The 22,414-nt window shown below is 37.0% G+C and overlaps 1 long non-coding RNA gene across 1 annotated transcript in view; it reads right to left on the bottom strand.

Moving 5' to 3' along the window:
• Positions 1-5,731: 5,731 nt before the first annotated feature.
• The window catches only part of LOC117022269 (uncharacterized), a 110,921-nt gene continuing 94,238 nt past the window's right edge, over positions 5,732-22,414 (bottom strand). The window contains exons 3-4 of the long non-coding RNA XR_004423016.1: positions 8,551-8,735; positions 5,732-5,766 (exon numbers count right to left, since the gene is read on the bottom strand). This is a non-coding gene — a long non-coding RNA (uncharacterized LOC117022269). The remainder of the gene's footprint in view (positions 5,767-8,550; positions 8,736-22,414) is intronic.

Raw genomic sequence — 22,414 nt, 5'->3', positions numbered from 1 at the left:
TAGAATATTTATTTCATTTCTCTACTACGTTAACCTTGTTAAATATTTTAGAATATATATATATTTTAAGAATACACCTTGTTTCCTCGAAGATAAGACCTAGCCGGACAATCAGCTCTAATGCGGCTTTTGGAGCAAAAATTAGTATAAGACCCAGTCTTATTTTCCTATAAGACCAGGTCTATATAATATAATATAATATAATACCGGATCTTATATTAATTTTTGCTCCAAAAGATGCATTATAGCTGATTGTCCGGCTACGTCTTATTTTCAGGGAAATACGGTATATAGAATATATATATGTATATATATATATATATATATGAAATATTAAAAAAAAAACAAAAAAGGAATAAATATACCATAATGTTAATTGTGATTTCTTTGAATTGTGGGGTTATAAGTAATTTTATATTGTTTCTTTAATTTCCAGGTTTCCTTTAATGAATATGCTTTCATAAAAAGAAAAAAATTATAATTAAAAAAATAATTAGCTCTCCGCATTCCTAAATTTAGTGGACTAAGTCCAGATCCCAGATAAGAGGATATGAAAGGAAGGGATTCTTTTCTTGGGGCGGCGGGGAGTGCTGTTGGGCACATCGGTGTCACCAGAAACCCCTCCCTGACATACGAGGATCTATTACTTCTCCCTTTTGGAGCTATCGGGGTGCTGGAGCTGGGGAGGGCTGGCCGTGCAAGGTTCCGGGTGAAGGTGACAGAAGTAGCCTCTTTCTTTTATGCTTCGTGTCCACAGCATACATAAAATTATCACAGAATAGTAATACCTCTAACTGTAGAGAATTACATAGTTTTCAAAGTGTATTTATACATGTTACAATTCACCGGATTGCCATGATTTAGAGAGCCTGACATGACAGTTACTTTTACCTTATATGACAGGTAAGGAAACAAATTAGAGAAGACATGAGAATTGTTCAAAAACATACAAGTATCTTCTCTAGCTTGTACAAAGGACCCTTCCTTATGTCAAGCACTTTCAAAAGACAATGCTGATTGAAATATACCCTTGACTTTTTTTTTTGGTGGGGGGGGGATAAAAGACAGATTATAGCCACTGTGCTATACACCTGAAACTAATATAAAATAATATTGAATGTCAATTATAACATATATATGCACTATATATATATAGTCACGGGATGTAATGTACAGCATAGGGAGTACAGTCAATGGTACTGTAATAGCTGTGTACGATGTCAGAGGGGTAGTAGACTTGGTGGGGTTATCACTTTGTGAGGAGTGTAAATGTCTAATCATTATGTTGTTTTGTACATCTAAAATTAATAAAAGAAAAAAGACAGATTATAAGCACTACTTAATCATCATTCCTCACCTCAACTCCTAAAATGCTCACACATGCATACAGTAGCAGTTTTTCCTCGAGCCACAACAATAAGGATTTATACTGTGGGTTCAAAATGACTTATCATTTTGTATAACCACTATGTTGCCACATAAACACACACAAGGTACACCCTGTGTAAGCAGCAGATAGCTTGGTTGATAGGAATGAAAATTTATGGTTTTCCTTAAGGAGAAAAGGACACCAGCTGGTGTACTCACCAAAAACCACCCGTTTGATTTATCTGGTCCTTTATAGGATGTAGAACAAGAATATACAGGAAAATTCAGACAGCTTGCTTGGGATTTCTCAGTTCAATTTTTGGAGTGCCCTTTGAGGCAAATCCTAAGGGGTGAAAAAATTGCGAGAAATGTTTTCTAGTTCAATATAATTTTCATATGTGCATTACTAATTTGGGGCCCTTTTGTTCCAAGCCTGGACTACCATTAGTCTATCATGTCCTCTACGAACCAAGAAATGCAACCCTTTATTCCCTTCCTATCCTTGAACAGGCACTAGTAATAAGAAAATAACCAGTTTCTTTCATTTGTTGTATTTTTGCCTCTGTCTTCTTTAGAGCACCCATGACTTCAAGATGAACAACACAGTGTTTAGAAAGGAATACAGGTACAGCCTATACTTTTTGCTCATAGAGACTTAAAAAGAGGTGGTGGTACATTAGTAGGGATGGTAATATCTAGTTCATGGGCTGCGCCTCCCAAATGGGGGTTTATGCTACACATCACTAATGAGAGATCATCATCACACTCTTTCCTGCTGAATCCAGAGAGGGTCTCAAAATCCACTGAAACAGGAACTGCCATCCAGCTGATTAGAGTTGCTATCAAAGTGACTTGATGTTCTGCCCTAAGATGTGTAGTTAACACTGCTGAGGACGTTCTTTGCATGGAGAATCCCACAAAAAATAGAATTTGGAGTCGGAGGATAATCTTTAAAGTCATGAAATAGAAAATATTCAAATTTACGAGACTTAAGGTAAGTGTATTTCAGATGAGCTATTAAAATAGATCTTAAGGACAAAACTTTCACCTTTATTTCACATCTGGTGGATATATAATCTGCCCACCTTTAAGAATATTCTCTCCTAACTATCGAGAGCCCTCATCAAGCCATGTAAGATTCAGTATGGCACAGCGGCTCTAACACCAGGTTGGTGGCTGGAATACTAGTTTTAATTCTAGCTCTGCTGTGCCTTGTTCTGTGTTCTTAGGCAAATCATTTCACCTAGATGAGCCAAAATGTGCCCCCCTGAAGAAAATAAAGGAGTTGGTTTTCAAACTTACTTTTAATTTTTGTTTTGCTACTTTTTTTTTTTTAGTGTAGCACCCATTCTCTAACAAAAATTTACCTAGATGCAGAAACAAATAAAATCGATAGAACAGAAGCTGACTGAAGTAGAGATGGAGGGGGGTGACATGGGGAGGTGGCTCCAGCTCACCACCCATTCTGCTCCCTAGTCCCCTGGGGGTGTGTTGGGACCCCACAGGATCTTTAAGACTACAGACAGCACAGTTTGGAATCTGTTGATAAATGGCCTCTAAAGTCAGCTGTAGCTCCAAAATTATTCTGCTGTAACTATCTTTATAATACAGTGACTGACAAAGCATCCAATGGGATCTAACCTGATGGGAACACACATAATAAAACTAAACCATGAGCTGAGTTTAATCCTTATTATCAATGAATTACTGGGGGATAAAAAAGGTGCCACATTCTCAAATAAATTATAGAGAAACAGCTGTTAAACTGTTTACTTCTCAAAGTTTATAATCCACACCCAAGTCTGTGAGGATGGTTTCCTAAATGCTACGTCCTGGATAACACCTAATGATCAACATCATAGTTTTTGATAAATAAAACTAAATGTACAAATTACAAGGTGTGTCCATTAAGTTAATTCTACCCTGTTGAGGCAACAGAATAAAATTTAGACTCCTGCACTATTCATTTACTAGTTAAGTGAATCCGGACAAATTATTTCAACTTTTCTGAGCTTCAGTTTCCACATTCATAAAATAGAGATAATTCCTTGCAGAATTATATGGAGAAGAGAGAAGATATTTACAAAGCACCATTACTGGAATGTATTATTTATGCAGAATTGCAGAATTGTGAATTTTCACTCTTCGCATAATGCCAAAATTTCCCCCTTTAAAAAATGTCATGGTAATGGACATGTAAACTCTATGAATTGAAAGCAAATTATTAATGTCAATGAAATTATAGGTTTCATGTAGTTTGTGTCATATCTTCATGGAGGAAAGAAGAATTATTGATGTTCCTCTCATTGCTATTCAAAGTAACAGAACATTTCCTTAAAATGAAACACTTAGGTTCAATTGTTTGCTTCTAGAATGATTCCACATTTCATAAAAATTTTAACATTTTGTCATAAAAAAAAAATCTTCAACCAAAACCCGTTGTCACTTTTGTCCTATGACTTCATATTGCTCCTGACACAATATTAGGTACCTCAAGGCACCTAGTTTGAGAAGCCCAGCTCTAGTCCCAATCCTTGATTTTACTGTGGAGGAAACTGTCTTACTGAAGGTCACATAAATAGGTACGCTAAGACATGTGGAGAAGTTTCTAGAGAAAAGAAATGGTTTCCAGACATTGGGTTAATTAATTCATTCCAATCCTCTCACCCACTCATTCTGTGAGACAGCTATGGATGTTGTCAGTATATCATGGGATCTGTATGAAGACCAAATGGGGAAATTTTCCAACATTCTGGTAGAAGGAAAATGCTACTCTGAACAGAACACTGGTTTTTTGTTTTTTTTCCGGGCATAAAAATCTTAGGAGTTGCTTCTGAGTCCCTCTTTAACAAATGGTGGGATCTGAGGACAGATGTTTGTTGGACTTGGGATGCCTGTGGCATCATCTTACTTTGCCTACCCTGATTTTTTTACCCTTTCTTCTTGCCATAGCAAATGTAGTTTTGAAAGCTACATTTTTGGAATGAGGCAGTGTGCAAATAAATACATGAAATTAATAAATATATTTTTCTAAAAAGACGGTCCAGTCTATTATCAAGTTCCATGTCACATTCTGTTTGCTTCTCTCAACTCTCAGTCACAAACATCATCTAAAAGTAACTTTCTCAAAGTAACTTCTCACCCCCAACCCTCAACCGCCAAGGAATGAGAATTCTGTTTCTTAAAAGCGAATCTTTTCTTAAGAGAAACCAACTGTCCACACCCAGGGATGCTGGTACCTGGGCCTAAAGCTACCAAGACACCAGGGGCAAGAGTCAGGTAATACAATTCGAGTTCTCACTGCCACCAGCATGTGACCATGGGCATGCCACTTAACTGATGCTGATATTAACACCTCGTGTAAGAAGAGTTGTTATAAGGATAAAATAAGATATTACATTTGAAAGCATCTTTAAACTGCCAACCACCAGTTCCTGCCTGGACGCCTGCAGCAGTCTCCCAATGGATCATTCCATCCACTCTTGCCCACTGCAATCAATCTAGTACTGATGGCAGGCAAAGTGACCTTTTAAAAACACACAATTTGATCATATCACCTTCCTGCTTAAGCCTCTGAACGATCTTCCCACTGCCCTGGGATAACAGCAATGTCCTTAGTATGTCCTATGAGGAAGACTTTGCTTCCTTTTTCCAGCCTCATCTTGTGTCACTTTCCCCCTTACACATGCTGTTCCCAATGCTTCATACCTTTGCCAGTCCCCCTGCATAGACAGCTTATACTCATCCTTAAACTTCATTCCTTCTCAGAGCCATCCCTGGAGCCCCTGGGGATATGTTCCTGCAGTGTCCTATAATCCTTCATAGCACTCATAACACTGGGGTCCATCATATGACACTGCCATTCTGGAGGACAAAAACTGTAGACTATTGGCACTTGTATATGGTTTCATCTAATAATTATTGGCATAATAGTGGTCATCTCCAGTCAGTTGTGAACTTTACCAGGGCAAAATCTAGACCTGACTCACTATTATAATCCCAGTGCCCCACACCCAATCCTAGCACACAGTAGGTGCTTAATTGTTTAATTAAAGGTATTGTTACTACCGTTTTAATGCTAAGAATATCATTTTTTATTATCATTGGTTGTAAAAATTATATTTTTATTAAAATATTCTTTGTTTCATAGGAATGAAATGAAATGAAAAATATCACTTTTTAAGATTTTCATTTCTGGTGTTCCTGGAAAGCACGAATTCTAGTAAGTATAACACATATCGTCAGGGATAGAATTTAGCCCATTGATGTTGTATCATTTAGGATTTTTTTAACTAAAATGTTTCTCACCAAAGAGCACAATGAAAACAACTCTGAAAGGCAACCAGATGATTTAGACTTATCTCTTTTTACAAGCTTTTTCATGTGACAGCAAATCAGCTAGGGGGGAAAAAAGATAGCATCTAAGAGTGCTAGACTCGAAATGGGAATTTTAAAATACACTTCCCAATGATATTCAAAAGGAAGGCATCCTAAAATTTTCCCAAATCACCTTATCCAACTATGCCCTATCTTGTGTCCCTCATGAAATGACCAGAGCAAAGACCAAGTCGAAACCAAGTTGGGATGATGTACGGGGTAGGCTAGGCTTATTCACAAGCTATGTAACTTAATAATACTATTAATGTTGATTATAGCTGACATTCATCGAGTGCGTGTTATGCACCAGGCACTGGGGTAAGCATTTCTTGTACAATGCCTTATTTAATCATTACCACAACCTCATGAAGCAAATTCTAAGGTTATTCCCATTCTAGAGATGAGGAAACTAAGGCACAGGGAGGCTGCCCATCGGCTAAGGTCCCCTAGCTATAAGTGATGAAGCTGGGATTTAAACCCAGGAGGTCTGAGACCAGAATCTGTGCTCTTAATTATTCTGCTCTATGGAAGAATCCAATTGCTTTTGCACCCCAGTCTGGAAGAGGAGAAAATTAAACTTGTGCTATAACAAAAGTGACAAATTTTATGTATTTATGTTGCAGTTTCAGAGTCATTTAAAAGGAGTCAAAACTATGAACAGCAAACGCATGGATTGTCAAGGCCCACCGTCTAAGAATTTTTTCAAGTCCCAATATTCAACTTGAAGCAATAAAAGGTATTCTTAACTTGGGTTAGAAATATAAGAGTTCAGCTTTTTGGTTAAAGAGTAGAGACTAATGTCGGAGACTCGTTAATATCATGGGCTCAGAAACCTCTGGTTATCCAATTTGTTCCCTAGATTCTTGAAGTTACCACATTTTGAAAAACTTTTGAGAAATCAGAGACCCCATGAAAGGAGTAAACAGAGCCTGCAATTTCACTTTCTACTGCTCAGTCAATAATCTCTAATCAGACAGTTCGTTCTTGCTAACATTAAAAAAATTATCTACCTCTTTTAGTACCAAAGAAAATGAACATACGAACATTCATATCATAGAAATAGGGTTTTAAAAATAAATACAAATTATTAATCCTTTACACATGATTCTTAGGTGGTGGTTATTGAGATATCACTTCCCACCCCCTCCGTCTTTGTACATTAACATTTGACCCTTTTTATAATATGCACCTTGTACCAGTGAAACCTAAGGCACCAGCTAGTTATTCATTAAACTTGGGTGCCAAAGGCTGACTTGTACAAATTACACTGTTAACTGCCTGGCCTGGCCTGTGTGCAGAAGTGGAAAAAAGCAATCATCATAGCTGTGAAATTGTCATATCGGCAGAATTGAACTACAAATTGCAGCAATTCGCGCCTGACCTCTGATCTGTGAAGTTAGTTTAAACCTTTGAACCTCAGCATAGAGTTGAGAAATAGCATTTACTTGTACTGGAGAAGATGGCTAGCAAGTATTCTCTGCTGTGAATGGTTAACTCTGTGACTGTTGGTCAACCACATTTACCTCCCCCAAGGAGTCAACCGCAGTAAGAGACTATGAGGGAGGCTTGAGCACGACTTCTCATAAATCGGCATTTGAACAAATCTAATAACAGCAGGAAGTTTCAGGATGAAATCTTTTAAATGAATACGTAAAAACAGTAAGAAAAGGAGGAATCTGAGATAAATTATTAGTCATTTATACTTAGTGATACGTGCACTAAAAAAATTCTCTTTACAAAACAGATAAAAGCAGTTTTAAGGAAATCCTTTAAAAAATTTACCAAATGGTACCATCTCTCATGTTATAATTTTAAACAAATATATTGCTTAATTTCTGTTATAAAATACAAACCCATATTAAGCCAACTCTGGGAAAAAGCAATCATGGGAGACCACTTATACTTTCCTTCAAACCCCGATTTACCTTCTAATACTAAACATTAGATGTAGGCTAATGAATAAGTATAACAATATATGTTTCTTATGTACACATTTTGTCACAACATTGATTTATCATATTTTATTCATAATGAAGAAGGTTTTTCTTTTGAGGATTAGCTTCAAATGCTATTCAAATTGCTCCATTTCGAGATAGAAAGAAGCAAAGATTCTATTTCTCTGGTTTCTTTGAGTGAATATTAGAATAAATCTCAAATAGCACATAAAATATAACTATTCTTTATAATGAAAGTAAAACTAATTTGTAGTCTTTAAAGCATATAACCTACACTTAATTCCATTTTATAAACTTTACTATTGGTTTGAAGAAATGGTTGATACAAGAGTCTTCTTATACCAGAATTTTTCTCAAAGAGAAAATGTCATTATCGCTAACCTTTATGTAGTAATAATCATACTAATTCCATTAATTTTTTCATTATCTCATACCTTAAAATCACAAATTTCTTTTTTAAAGACTGACTCTGAAATGACTTTGGAAAACAAAAGTGGACATAATTGATACATTTCTGCTTTTTATCCCATAGTTTAAATAGCAGCGATTTATGAAAAAATGACTTCGTGAAGACCTAGAGCTTTTTAAACTGTGCAAAGTGAAGAGCTGCTAGATTAACTGATTTTTTTTTTTTAAAGAAATGTTCATAACTTAAGAATTTTGGTTTTGCTGCTGGTAAGGTAAATTGTGCAGCATTTGAAATTCTTACAAACTTTGCATTTTTTTTCTTGTCTTCAATTAAAAACAAACAAAACGGATCATTTGTTTATTCGACCTGATCTAAATTACTTTAACCAAACACAACCGTCTCCTCCTATCATACAGGTAAAACAAATAAGGTGTACCCTACCTTTCCAGTCTTGAAATCTGGATGCGACAGGCCAATAGTCACAAAAGCTTTGCTTAAGCAACCTTCGCTCCTGATCCCAGGAACTACGTAACTCTGTTATGTACAGCACACATCTCCTCATTGGTCAATGAGCTTTGGCCACTTAAATGCCTTGGGAGTCATTTGCTAAGGGCACCTGGAAGGAGCTGTGAGTGGGTGGTACAGAAAGAAGGGAGGTGTTCAAGTTGCCAGATACAAAATGCTCAACAGCAGTCAAAACTTCATGGAAAACCCACTTAACAAATGGATTTGGGGAAGGCCCAAGAAAACAGAAGCTCTGGCATTTCACAGAGAAGGAAACATAACAAATATTTTATTCAAACGTCAATACTAACCAAAAGGAAACAAATGATTTTTTAAATCTACCTTCCTAGAGTAAGATGGGTATCTACAACCTTGTACTGTTTCCACGCAGACAAGAAAAACAATAATTCTTACTTCATTTGGATTGTTGTTGGGGATTAAATGAATGAATACATGTAAAGTGCTTAGAAAATGTCTTGGCCTATAGAAAGTACTCAAAAAATATTACTATGATTTCTTAGAAATGTTATATTTTTAGCAAATACTGCTTTTTTTCTTACTATGTCTGGGGTAAATGATCTGGATTGAGTACCCTTTAGCTTTCTTCCTAAGCACTACCAACGATCATATTTAGGATAGCTTGGTAGAAAAAAATTACACATGAACTAAACCCTCATTTTATCTTACTTTATCAGTTTGGAGCTGGAAATGGATTTACTGGTAAGAAGTGGAGGAAAATAGAAGCGGCATAGAAAGAAAAAAGGGAGTATTAAAACATGATTCATTGATAATAAAAACAGTCTGTACATAACAACGGATCAGGCGGACCTGAGGCACTTAAGCAGAGTAAATAGTCTCCTTTTCAAGCAGTTAGGAGATGGAACCACATCCAGAGGTTGAGTGTGTCGGTTCAGGCAGTTGGGAGATCAGGGGAAGGGGAGCAGAAAGACTCCATGCGGGCTCCTGAAAGCAAGTGACATCTGGGACTAGGGACCTTCTGAACCGGGATTAAAACGAGCTCCATAGCATACAAAGAGAGAAACACATCTGTAACTTCCTAAAACGAAAATTGTGGTCTCCAGTTTTCCCTTAGTGGTTATTCTGTAATAGTTAACCTTATTAAATTCTATAAACCTTAGCAATTTGAAGTAGCCCAGATGGGAACTAAAAAGGCCAAAGGGAACAAGAAAGTTTTAAATCACTTATTTACCTATATATATTTTTAAGAGAGACAGTTCTATTGCTCCCAAATAACATAATCTGAAGCTATCAAAGTGACTAGAAAATATCAGCAGGTTAATAGTCAAAATCCAGACCAAGTCTAAGATTATAATCATGTTAAATATCATACAAAATGAAATTGCTAGGTTTTGATTGAAGAAAATTGAAGCAATCTTTCAATTACACTAAAGTAGTGCTTCCAAAAAACTACCGATTTTGGACTAAATTCCTCTTGGCTACAAATGGGACCCCAAAAAATATGCCTTTTATATAAGAGTAATTGAGTATACTACGTAAGAATTTTTTTATAATCTCTGGGGGTGTGGCATGCTGTAAGCATTAGAAAGGTTGTATTTTTGGTGTGGAAGTTTGGTGTGTGAGTGGGTGTTTGCATGCGTGCGTGTGTGTACATGTATACACATTCTTACACCAAACATCAAGAATGCAAAAACTTAGGAAACAAACCATCTCAAGATGATAAATTTTAAGAGTAAGGTAGGAAGGACAGGGCAGCTTTTCACTGAATACCTGAAAGCAATAATTACAATCACGGCCTGTCCTAAACAAAAATAACCAATTTTTTCCTGCCTTTTCTTTGAACAAAGTTAATTCTAAAAATACATGCCCAGAGGCACACAGATATCTATGGTCTTTGTAAAAACAATGTACACTAGCTATAATGAATTCAAACAATATAGAAAAGTACACAGCACAAGAGTAAGAGTCACCCTTTCTACTACTGCCATTCACATTGACTCCTACTAAACAGCCCTCGAGGGAGGCAAATGTATAATACATCAGTGGCCTCACAGTCCATGTGTCCCATCTGCTACATTCGCTGTGTTAACTTCTGATGAATCTGCTTATAACAAGCTCAAGTCATCTCTTGAGGAGTGATCCTTTGTCTTAACAAATCGCCCTTGTTTTTAGAGTGACATCAGGAAAAATATAGATAAAAGAAGAAAAAAAACAGATGCAAAATAGAAGCTTGAGACCAGATAAACTCTAAAGTAGATTTGAAAAAAGAACAAGAAACAAGATTCAGGCAGGTGTGGGAGGAGGGAGTGGAGCCCTGGTGAAGACAAAATATGAAAGCAGGAAATTGCTAGGTGGGCTATTTTGAATATAAGTAATATCTAGTAAGGTCACCTTCACATCCTAGTAAGAGCATTTTACAAGAAGTATTTTAACTTATCTAAAGGCTGAGATATTAGCTAATGTAAAGATCAAGTGAATGTGTATTTGCTTTTTATATAATAGTAGTATATAATTTGCCAGAAGTAGATTTTACGCCATGCAGAATTTCAGCCTTTGCTGAAATTGTTTATTGTATTAATGCATGACTAAAGCATCAGAGGAAGAAATTGTACACACATACACGCTGAGGTACGAGCCTGCATCTGAAAAGGTGTTGGGCATTGGACTGAAGCCATGTAAGTGTGTTTATTGGTGGTTTCAGCAATAATAGTTGGCCATGAAGCTAACTAATCAACATTGAAAAACTGAGCTCAAAAAGATGAGGGCATGCATGCACTCGTAGGAGCGTCCTCCTAAAGAATGTATGTGACACACAGAACCTACCAGAAGAGTGGTGATATTATAACAAGGATTAATGCCTCCAGCTTTTGGTTTACACACAAGCAACATACACAAGGGCGTGGCCTCAGCTGAATACAGTGGTAACGTCCCTTTACCTGTCCCCTTCTGTCATCACTTTAGACCACAAAGTCTTTGTTTTTATAGAGCAGTATCTACACAAATGTACGATTAAAACCACCATAGCATTCTCTTTTGGTTAATTTGTTAAATATCCCATTAATGGTATCACCAGGAAGAATTAAATAATGGACACTGACATCTCTGGGAGGAAGAGTTTATCTTATCTGGACATTAAGGAAGAATCTGAGGGCTTTCATTTTAAAATTTCAAGTGCTATCCTCTCAATTAGTACCATCACTTTAAAGAGGAAAATTATAACAGGAATTAACATTAGTGTATTTCATTCTCAATCAATATTATCAAGTACCTTCTAAGTGTCAGGCCCTGTTCTAGGTACTGGGGCTACGGCAGAGAGCCAAACAGAAAAAAAAGTCCCTGCCCTCATGAACCCTATAGACTCGTGGTGGAGAAGACATTGAACAAACTAATCGGTAAAATACATAGTATGTTAGTTGGTAAAGAACTAAGGAGAAAAAATAGCAGGAAAGGAGAATAGGCATATGTGTGTGTGTGGGGGGATCTGCATGGTGTCTGACTTACAAGGGAAAGTATGTTAAAAAAATATATTTACTATTTATCACTTATAAAAATTAAGCTTGTGAATCCCTTTGATTTCTAGTGGGATATGCTTTTAATCTAAGCATATATCTAAACTCATTTAAGTTGTATGTCAAGTACTTCTGTTTACATAGGAAGCAGTAGCTCCTTAATGTGGACATAGGCAAGGCGGCAGACATCTTGAACACAACAGGAGGAGCCAGGGACTTGGTACTGTGGAAGGAAATCCAAAAGAGAACATAATGCTATTGGAGGATTGTTTTGAAGTAAAACTAACTTTGCACTACTTTCTCAGGTTAGCAGGAACTTCAGAGGGTTTAAATAGGCCAGGCTGGGCTGCTCTGGGATTTATCTCCAACCACCTCAACTCTGGACTCTGGCTCCTTCCCACCCCCTGCACTTCCTTTTAATCATAGTCTTTAGCCCCACCCTGATTGCAGATGAGAATGAGCTCCTAACCCTTAGAAATGTTCACCTTGACCAGGAACACTGACTCAGAGAGAGAAGAAGACATAGGTGGGAGTGGATCAGGACTACTCACTTTTCTTCAGAATCTAAGGTTTCAGCATCCAACACTGGATGAGTTAATCCGAAAGCTTTGTAATATTATATGTTGTTATGCCTACTGGAGAGCCTGTCTGTAACTTCTTAGACAAAGTGAATGAGAGAATTACCCAATAAGTCAGATGAAGTATGACCCCACCCCATCTCCAATCAACTCCCTCCCTCCCAAGCTTTACTCAAGCAAGAAACATTTCTTGTTTAACTTTAAAATTTAAATGAGTCACAAAAGCAGTCACGAAGAGCCCAGACTTCAAGCACCCTTGTTTACTATATCCGGTGACAAGGGTCCATTGGGTGAGGCAGCCAATGAAGAGGCACAAGGCAGAATCTTCACCTAAGTGTCCTGTCTAACTTTCACTTAAACGTATCACTTCATAATAAAACAACTTGAGCTAACTCTTCTCTGTGGTCCTTGTCAGATACCGGACACTGTTTCTAAGTGTTTCACATACATTAACACATGCAATTCTCATAAATGCATTTCGATGTACGTACTAGTATTGTCCCGATTTTACAGATGAGAAAACTGAGGGACAAGAAATAAAGTAAGTTGTTTAAGATCAACAAATAGCAAACAGTGGAGCAAGAATTTGAACCTAGGGACTCTGGCTCATAGAGGTCACACTTTACCACCTCTAGGTAAGTAGACTGTCCCCCTCCTTCCCTCCCCTGCTCTCTTCTTCGTTCCTAATCACCTGCCTCTCTATCTACCTATCCACCCTGCACCTTGTTGCTCTGCTGCCAGTAACAGGCATTTCTGTTCTTACAGGAAAAGCTTGGGAACTTTGGAGATGGTATCTTTGCAGCCAGGTAGGGAAATTAATGTTTGGTGAGTAAGGCTGTAACTTTAAAAAGCCACAAAATCTAATTTAAATCTAAAAATAATTCTCTCTGCATTTTCTCCCTAAACTCTTCCTCTATCCTAGGCAGCATTCTTCATTAATGTTTGGAAACCTGTTAAGACTTTATAGTGATTTCTTGCTGCCCGTCTAACATAGTAAACCGTAGGGTCTCATAAGCTTAGCAGTTATGAGTCTTTATATATCCTGTGGTAGTTTTAACAGACTTTTTATTTTTAAAAAAGGAAGTTCAGAATAAATATTGAATGTGGGTGGAGAGGAGATACCTATTCCAAAGTCATAAATAACGTGCAAAAGTCCAACCCCGGGGTTGCACTTTGGCTAGAAAAAGCCAACTCCCACAAGTCATGATGAAAAAGGTAGATCCCCACCTCAGAACGGACAGTCAGGTTAACAACAGCTCAGGAAGTGCATGGTTTAGCCAAGTTTTGCTCTTTAATAAATGTGTTTTTACTAATTTCCTCAAAATTGCCACAGAAATCCTCTAGCATTCTGGATTTTCTGAGTACTGTGCTTTTTCATTCCCGTGGGTGTTTACTGAGCACTTTCAGTAATAACTCGGAGGTGTTATTCAGGCGCGGGGCGTGGAGGGTGAGAGGTGGGAAATGCAATCAAAGGCCTGCCCCTGATGCGGTCTCTGTTAACTTGGAGCTAATGATCTTTTTGGAGAGACAATGAAAAGTCAAACAATTCGAACATATAAAATACAAGGTGAAACGAAGCACCGTGAGCTGTGTAAGCACGAAGAGCTATGGAGTCAGAGAGCACTGTCAAGTTGACCAGAGCCCATGTGGAAAGCTTCCCAAAATTTAGTCACGTTAGATTACAAACATGGGCAACTGCAACGCCCCCAATTTTAAAATATGCACTTTCCTGTAGCTGTTTACTTCAATTTTTTTTAAAAAAACTTTTTTTCTGAAGATTTTTTTTTTATTTCAAGAATTGGATATTATCAATATTGGTATTAACCTTAACTATAATAAATTTTATAAGTCTGACACCTTAGTCAATCTTGTCAGAAGCTTGAATAGCTGGCAAGGTATTAAATAAGTTAGGTTGTCTTTAAAAGACTGTGAACACTTTTTTTCTTAAGACTTTTGGGTTTGGTTCTTGGTTAAGCTTAATTATCTATTCAACATATTCTTTTACCACTTTCTAAAAAGAGCTTTTAAATTTTTTGAGAACATAAAAGTAGACAGTCTAAAGAAATGTGAAAGAAATATGGAAATAATAGAAACCATGCCAAGAAAAATATAATGGATTAAAACTTTGGCTACTGTGGATCTGTAAACACTGGTTAAGTCATTAATGAGAAACATGAGGATATCTTTAAAAGATCAATTGCAAGGCTGATCAGTTTAGATAGGGTGCTAAAATTAGAAAGGAGTGTGTGTTCAAGAAAAAGAACATAAAATAGTACTGAAGCAAATAGTTTAGCTATAATGAACCCAACTTATTATGAGCAAATAGTAACTTTGTAAGACGCTCGATTTTTTTCCCCTCTTTTTCCTTTTTAAATTAAATTTATTGGGGTGACATTGGTTAATAAGATTATATAAGTTTCAGCTGTACAATCCTATAGTATATCCTCTGTATATTGCATCGTACGCTTACCACCCAAAGTTTAGTCTCCTCCTCACCATATATTTGACCCTCTTCAACCTCCCCCCACTCCTCTTCCCCTCTGGTAACCATCATACTGTTGTCTGGAGACTTGATTTTGAATTGGTTACATAAGCTATTCAATCATTCAACAAATGGTTACTGATCATCTACTGTGCGTGGTTTTGTTCTAGGCCTTGGAGATAGAGTGGTAGCCAAGAAAGACAAAGTCTTTCCCATCATGCTGGGGAAACATAATCAACAAGCAAATATATATGTTCTGGGGAAGGAGGAGAGTGATAAATGCTATGAGGAAGAATATAAAGCAGGGTTAGGAGGAAAACATGGGGACTGTTTTGGCTGGATGGTCAGGGACATCCTTCCTCTCTGGAACAAGAGCTGACGAAGTGAAGCAGTTTGGAAACCCAGAAAAAAAGCAACCCAGAAGAAGGAAGGAGAGACTGTGGCAGGGAACAAGCTTGGGGTATCTGAATAATGGCCAGAAAGGGGCAATGTGGCAACAGAGTGAGCAACGCAGGCAGGGGTCAGAGGAGGGCCTTATTCTCAGGACTTCCGGTTCTATTGGGTATATTGTAGGATTCTGAGGAGAGAAGTGATGTGATCTGAGTTTCTTTTTCTTAAGATCACTCCGGTGTGGAGAAGAAATCACAGGCATGCAAAAGAGGAAGCAGAGGATAGTTTGGGAGGTTGTTCTGGTCATCCAGAGAACGGGATGATGGCGGATTACACTAGAGTGGTAATGCTGCGGCAGTGAGGAGAAGTTGACTTTGAGTTATATTTTAAAGGCATTGTTGACAGAGCTGGTTAATGGATGGCATGTAGGGCGGCAGTGTCCAGGATGACTAATATTTTCAGCCTGAGCATTGGGGAAAGGGTAGTGCCATAATACCATGCCAGTCATGTGGGGTAAAACTCTTTTTACGGCATGGCATTCAGTCATTAGCAGTGAAAACACAAATGTATAGGGTAGATGTTGCTATTTATCAGGCAGCATATTGCAATGTTATTTTTAAAAATTTAGGTTTTAGGCAACGAACTCCCTCAGTCCTTAACTTCATTGCTAAATACATTGTGCAGGAACTCTGTGGTCCTCTCCACGTCTAGTTTTCTCTGGTACTTTTCATCATTTTTTAATTCAAAAGGACGTATGGACAACGTATCAGGGCCAAGAAACAAACAAACAAAAAGCCAAAATACAGTCACCGTGACCTACATTATTAAGAGACAAATCACAAATTGAAGAGACACGCTGGGTGGGTGGATGGGGGAAGGGGTGATACGAAAGGTCCATATTCTGGACCCTCTGCCAAATTTGAGGGAAACGAAGACTTGCATAAATAAGAACCTGCCTGGAAAATTCTTGACACGCTCCCAGGGCCTCGTGGAAAGTGGAGTTGGAGGACTCTAATGAGTGGGCACCTGCCTCATTTTCCACTCGACAGGCCTCTTTCCCTTGTACTGCTCTCTGGCTTTTAAGTCCACCTGGCCCCCCCCCCCCTTAGCTTTCTGCTCTTTGTTGAGGTCATTTTCTTTCCATCTTGGCTTTATAACCCTGTTCTTATATAGTTCCCCTCATGACAGGGATCTGTTTTTTTAGATTTTCCACGACTGGCCTCCCTTCTCTCTGTCCCCCCAACACTGCGGTCTAGGATCTCCTCCCCCCGACCCTTTATGTCCACTCCTTAGTTACATCACTTGGCCATTGCTTTCCATTCTGCCACTGAAAAAAATATTTTATCATCGATTTAGATGTCTTATTAACTAACAACATGAAAGATGCCAATGAAGTTACACATGATATATGCATAGTATTTATATTTTAATGTCTCTCTTCTAGGAATTACAAGTGACTCTCAAACACAACAAAATGTCCAACCTCACACTGGTAAGCAAATTGTATATTAAAGCAAAATATTATAAACAATATCACTTTTAACCAATAAAATTAGCAAATATTTTTAACAAATAATGCTAATATGTCATTCTTTAGTAAGACAAGTATAAACTGATCAAAACCATTCTTAAAAAAAGAAACTTTATAACATATATAAAGAGCCTGGGGAAATGTTCATTGCCTTCACTTAGCAATGATGTCAGTAAGATTCTATCCTAAAGAAACGATAAAAAAATGACGTTTACATGCAAAGATGTTTATCTCAGAATTCTTTATAATAAATTTAGAAAGTACACAAATGCTTGACCTTAAGGGAATGGGTTTAAAAAGGTGGTTCATAAGCCACTAAAAATTATGAGTTGTATAGCCACTAAAAATTACATTTATGAAGGATTTTAATGTCATGAGGAAAGGTTTATATGTGAGATTAAGAAAATAGTACAGAAACTGTATGTACAGTGTGACCTCAACTGACACTATGGAAGTAAAAACTAGAAAAATGCACAAAATATTAACTGATTGTCTCTGGATGGTAAGAATGTTGAATATGGGTGATTTTAAATTTTTTATGTACTTCCGTATTTTAACATTATGCACACATACATTTATGTTATATGTCTTCAGCATATATAACTTGGATCATCAGAAAAATTAAAATGATTTGATAAACAAATCTCTTTGTTCTGGCCCCCATTCTTCCCTTTGCAGCCTATCATTAAGTTCTGCCAATTTTTTTCCTCTATTTTCTCACTGACTCAGTTCAACACTAACCATGCACAACCTTCCACCACTTCCACCCCTTTGCTTCTGTCCCTGATAACCACTTACCCTGTAACCATCCTGACAGCAGTAGAAAGAACTGCCTACTTTAAGTATAGTTGGGATCACGTTACTCCCATGAAGGGAATTTGATGTGATCTTTGGTCATCCATAACATTACAAACTTTTGATCATGAACTGCAAACCTTTGGTTATATTTGACTACAATGCCCTGCATAATTTCCCTTTGTTTTTCTCAACCTCAATAGACACACCCACACACAAAATCCCCAAGATGACCTATTTTCTCTATCTAACCAGGTCCTTGTTTTCCTTCCTAATTCTACCCTAGAATCATCTTCTTAAAGTCTTCTTATCCAGGTATCTACTTTTCTGCAAGCAACTTTTGTGCCACGTTACTTTAGCATTTTTCTTTTTTTAAACATTTGGCAATTATGTGTTTGTCATTTGCAATCAGACTTGCAAAATAGATGGAAATTCCTGTTTCATCAACAACATTGTCTAAATAGCAAAATACTTCTAGTGTACATAAACTCTAAGTTCACATGTGAAAATTAAAACGTATACACAGAGTTTAAGACCATCTTGAAATAAATGAGATATACCAGTAGTCAGGGTTTTTGTTTGTTCACACAGTTGTCATTTGCTTGTCTGACAGGATGGTAATTCTTTCTGAAGTATATCCAAGGCATTTGCTTTCGATCCCTTCCCTGCCTAGTGAATACAAACAGAAATTCACTAAATTGGGCCCTCAATAATTGCTCTTGACAAGAATTTTAAACTATTGGCAAAATATTTTTGACTTATAACATGGAGCCATAAATCACAGTAAGACATTTTAGCTTATTAAGAATCATGGTGAAACAAAGACCTCAAAGCTCAATCTGAACAACTATGGAAACGGCTAGGAAGAATAAAGTCGCATTAGCAGTTGCCATCTCTGGCTAGGAAGGACATGTATGTGTGTGCGCCATCAGTTCCACCATATTTGTTTCAGCTTCTGATTTGAAATCCACGTGCCTCTGACACCTCAGTGCCCTGACAACAACCTCATTTCTCCAGCTTTGTTTTACAGACAAGGAAACCAAGAAATGATGGCAGTGGAGGAGCTTGTTAACAGTATGTTTTTAGAAATGCCAACACTGAAATGATCAGAGTTCCAAGTGAAACTATGAAAAGATTTATATGAAAATCACTTTGATCTGAAGTGTTAATGAAAGTAATAGTATCAGTCGTGACTCCTTATAATTACTCAAATGGACAATTTTTTAAATTGGAAAACCACATTACTGTGAAAATATGCTTTTATGAAGAGGAAGTAGATACATCCCTCAAACTTACAAGCATGTGATTAACAGTAACTGCTTATTAAATTTCTTTTGAGTGGTTGTCACTAACGCATTTATTGGAAGTAAAACTACAAAGAAATATCATGATTAATTGAAGAAATAGAATACCATTAATGATACATTTAGTTTTCTTACAGAAATGAAGGAAAAATTATTACATAAAAAAAACCCTCCATTTTAGACTCTTTATATGCACATACATATATTCCAGAAGACACATCAGTTAATAATTGAACTTAGGTTGGAGAACTAAACAACTAAACATAGTAGCTAATGTTGAAACTGAGAATTTATCTAAGTTTCAAACTGAACTGAAAATTGGTCCTAATTATTACTTTTCTATCAAAAACTGAGCATTAAGTGGAATTTCAAAATAGTTATTAAAATGAAATCAAAGACAAACTACAAATGCAGTGGGTTGCAACACATATCATAGTCAATTTTCTTAATATGCAAGAGCTCTTATAAATCAATAAGAAAAATATAACCCAATAAGTGTGAGTATGAGCAAAGATATAAAAAGACAGTTTGCAGGAAAAGAAAATTCTGTGGCTAATAAACATAAAAATACGTTCAACTTGATTCAAACTGAACTTTGTTCAATTACATAAGTAGAAGTCTAGATAACAAACAGGGATTCAACTCATTTGGGATCCCAGAAGTCAATGCCAGTACTTCTCTCAGCACTCACTGCAGTGCAAGGGTCCTAAAATTCCAATAGCCACCAAAAATTACTCCCTGTGCTGCCCTAGGAGGGGACTATACCATGAGTAACCTTGGAGCAGTCAAACATCATCTATTAGCTCTTTTACAGCACAGTGGAACTTTTATTGAGGACGGACAGATGGAATTGAACGATACAAAAAAGAAACTAGAATGAATCAGTTTCAGGAATTGAGGAGTCCTTTGTGGTTCGTGATTTCACCTCTACATCATCTATTTTTTTCTTATCAAATGCCAGTGTCTAGATATGATGGATAATACACACACACACACACACACACACACACACACAGACACATATGCACACACACCTTTACACCTGCCTCAGTGGGTGTGGCTGCTGATTCCAGACCACTCTAATTGTCTGATGTAGAACCCACGGCCCGCAGTCTCCTCAGCACCTCACGTGCCCCATCTCTCACATCCTTACGTAGTTATTTATAAGCATGGCTACACAAAGAACAAGAACAGCATGCTCCGTGTATGAAGAAATACATATAATTTAAGTATTATTATTAATATAACTATACCTTTGACTATTTATACTAAATTCAGTCTTCCAAAAAAACAAATCTACTTTTCACCCATCCTTGGATAAAATTCAACTTCTCAATTTATATACCAAAGAAAGGTGATTATCAATTTGTGGACTGAGTTATTTTCTTCACTTTTCCCCTAGTATTTTCTAATTTCTCTGCATTTACAGGGCCAGAAAAAAGAAGGGGAATCTACATTCCTTCTATCATTTAGTGATGCTTTTAATAAAAAGGTTTAATGGGGAAAGAAAGAAAGAGAGAAAGGGAGAGAGGGAGAGGAAGTTAGGGAGGGAGGGAGAATAATTAGTATCCATGGTAGTTATTCTTCTAATTAGAAGACCTTGGGAAAAATCTCTTTAAAATATTTTATTTCTTCTTCTTACAGGTAAAATGGAAATAATTATTTCCCTATAAAAACCTCAGAGATGTTGCAAGGGGAACAATATACGGTATACATGAAAATTTTATGCATTTTCAGGAAGAGAAGCAATATATTATTAAAATGTTTGCTTATTATTTTAATATTAGAAATTAACATTTATAGTCAAGTGGTAATACCATTAAAATATTGTCTAGCTTTAGTTAATAAAATATAACTTTGCTTGAAGGTTTGAGGATTATCTTAGCTAATACCATTCATAAACAACTAGAGGTTATATTTAAAGGAGGCTAACTGAAGATTCCAGAATAGGATTGATCCATGCCTTTTTTCTTCTTGTAAAGTAATGGCCATTCTCTGGTTGAAGGATGAGAATAACAATGTATATACTTTTTTATCCCTGAGAAATGCCCATTAGGCACATAACAGCAGCCATGTGCCCTGACGCTACAATGGGAAAACATGCTACCCTATGAAGCCTCAGGTAACAGGACTCTAATGTTAGCTCCTCCAGTGAGTTCAGAGAAGGGCATTTCTATCACCACCTCAGGAGGAGAATTTGAGATACTCTAAAACTTAAATTACAATTTTTTAATGATACTATTTTCATAATTTATGGTACTCCCATCCTGAGTTTGTTTCAAATTTGTTTAGGAAAATATATTTCCTGCCTTTGTTCTCATATCATCATTATACTATGGGTGGATGATCAAATAGGTAAGGTCTGTGATCTCTGAGAAAAGATCTCGTTTGAAAGTAACATCCAGGGCTGCCACACCCCAGTAGGAAATGTGTCTCAGCACCTGGTAGCAAACGCAGGTGAGGTTCATCCTGGTAGTGTATGTGGGTGAGATCATAGATGGTCAGCAAAGAAGTGCAAACTGATGGAAACGCAACTCTGGGCGCTGGAGCTATTTTACATGGAGTTAGCTCAGCACAGGTCTATCTGACCTAACAACAACAACAACAAAATAAGTATAGCAAATCTTCACTGAGCATCTGCCATGTACCAGCTCTGGGCTAAGTACCTCACAAGTTAGCTCATTTATTCCTCACAACAACACTATGAGGTAGTAACCATCTTTCTGCTTGTTTTACAAATGTGTAAACTGAAGCTTAAAGACCTTAAATAAGTTGACCAAGGTCTCACAGCTATTAAGTGGCAGAGACAGAATTCACACCTAGGCAGCCAGACTCCCCAGCCTATGTTATGACCCTAGAACTAGCACCACAGGGAGTCCATCATAGTGAGAGGCCAGTACAGCATCAGTTATTCTGTGTACCTGCTTCAGGTATTCAGCCTTGTGACTCTGTCCCCAAAGGAGAAGGTCTGAATGACTCAGATTCAGCAATGGTCATTCACATTTGCAAATTGTCTTGTGAGACAGAGAAAGACAACAATTAAACTGCAGTAAACAACCTAACCATTTTAGGAAGCTAGAAAAAGAAGAGCAACCCAACCTGAAACAGCAGAAGGAAGGACTGGAGATAAATAAGTATAAAAAATTTGAACAGAAATAAAGGAAATGGAGAATAGAAAAACTATAACAATCAATGAAACCAAAAGTTGGTTCTTTGAAAAAAGAAATAAACCA

The sequence above is a fragment of the Rhinolophus ferrumequinum genome, chromosome 5, assembly GCF_004115265.2.
Source record: "Rhinolophus ferrumequinum isolate MPI-CBG mRhiFer1 chromosome 5, mRhiFer1_v1.p, whole genome shotgun sequence".
Classification (NCBI taxonomy): domain Eukaryota; kingdom Metazoa; phylum Chordata; class Mammalia; order Chiroptera; family Rhinolophidae; genus Rhinolophus; species Rhinolophus ferrumequinum.
The sequence above is the reverse complement of the archived record's forward strand: the minus strand, read 5'-3'. Positions and strand labels throughout refer to the sequence as shown.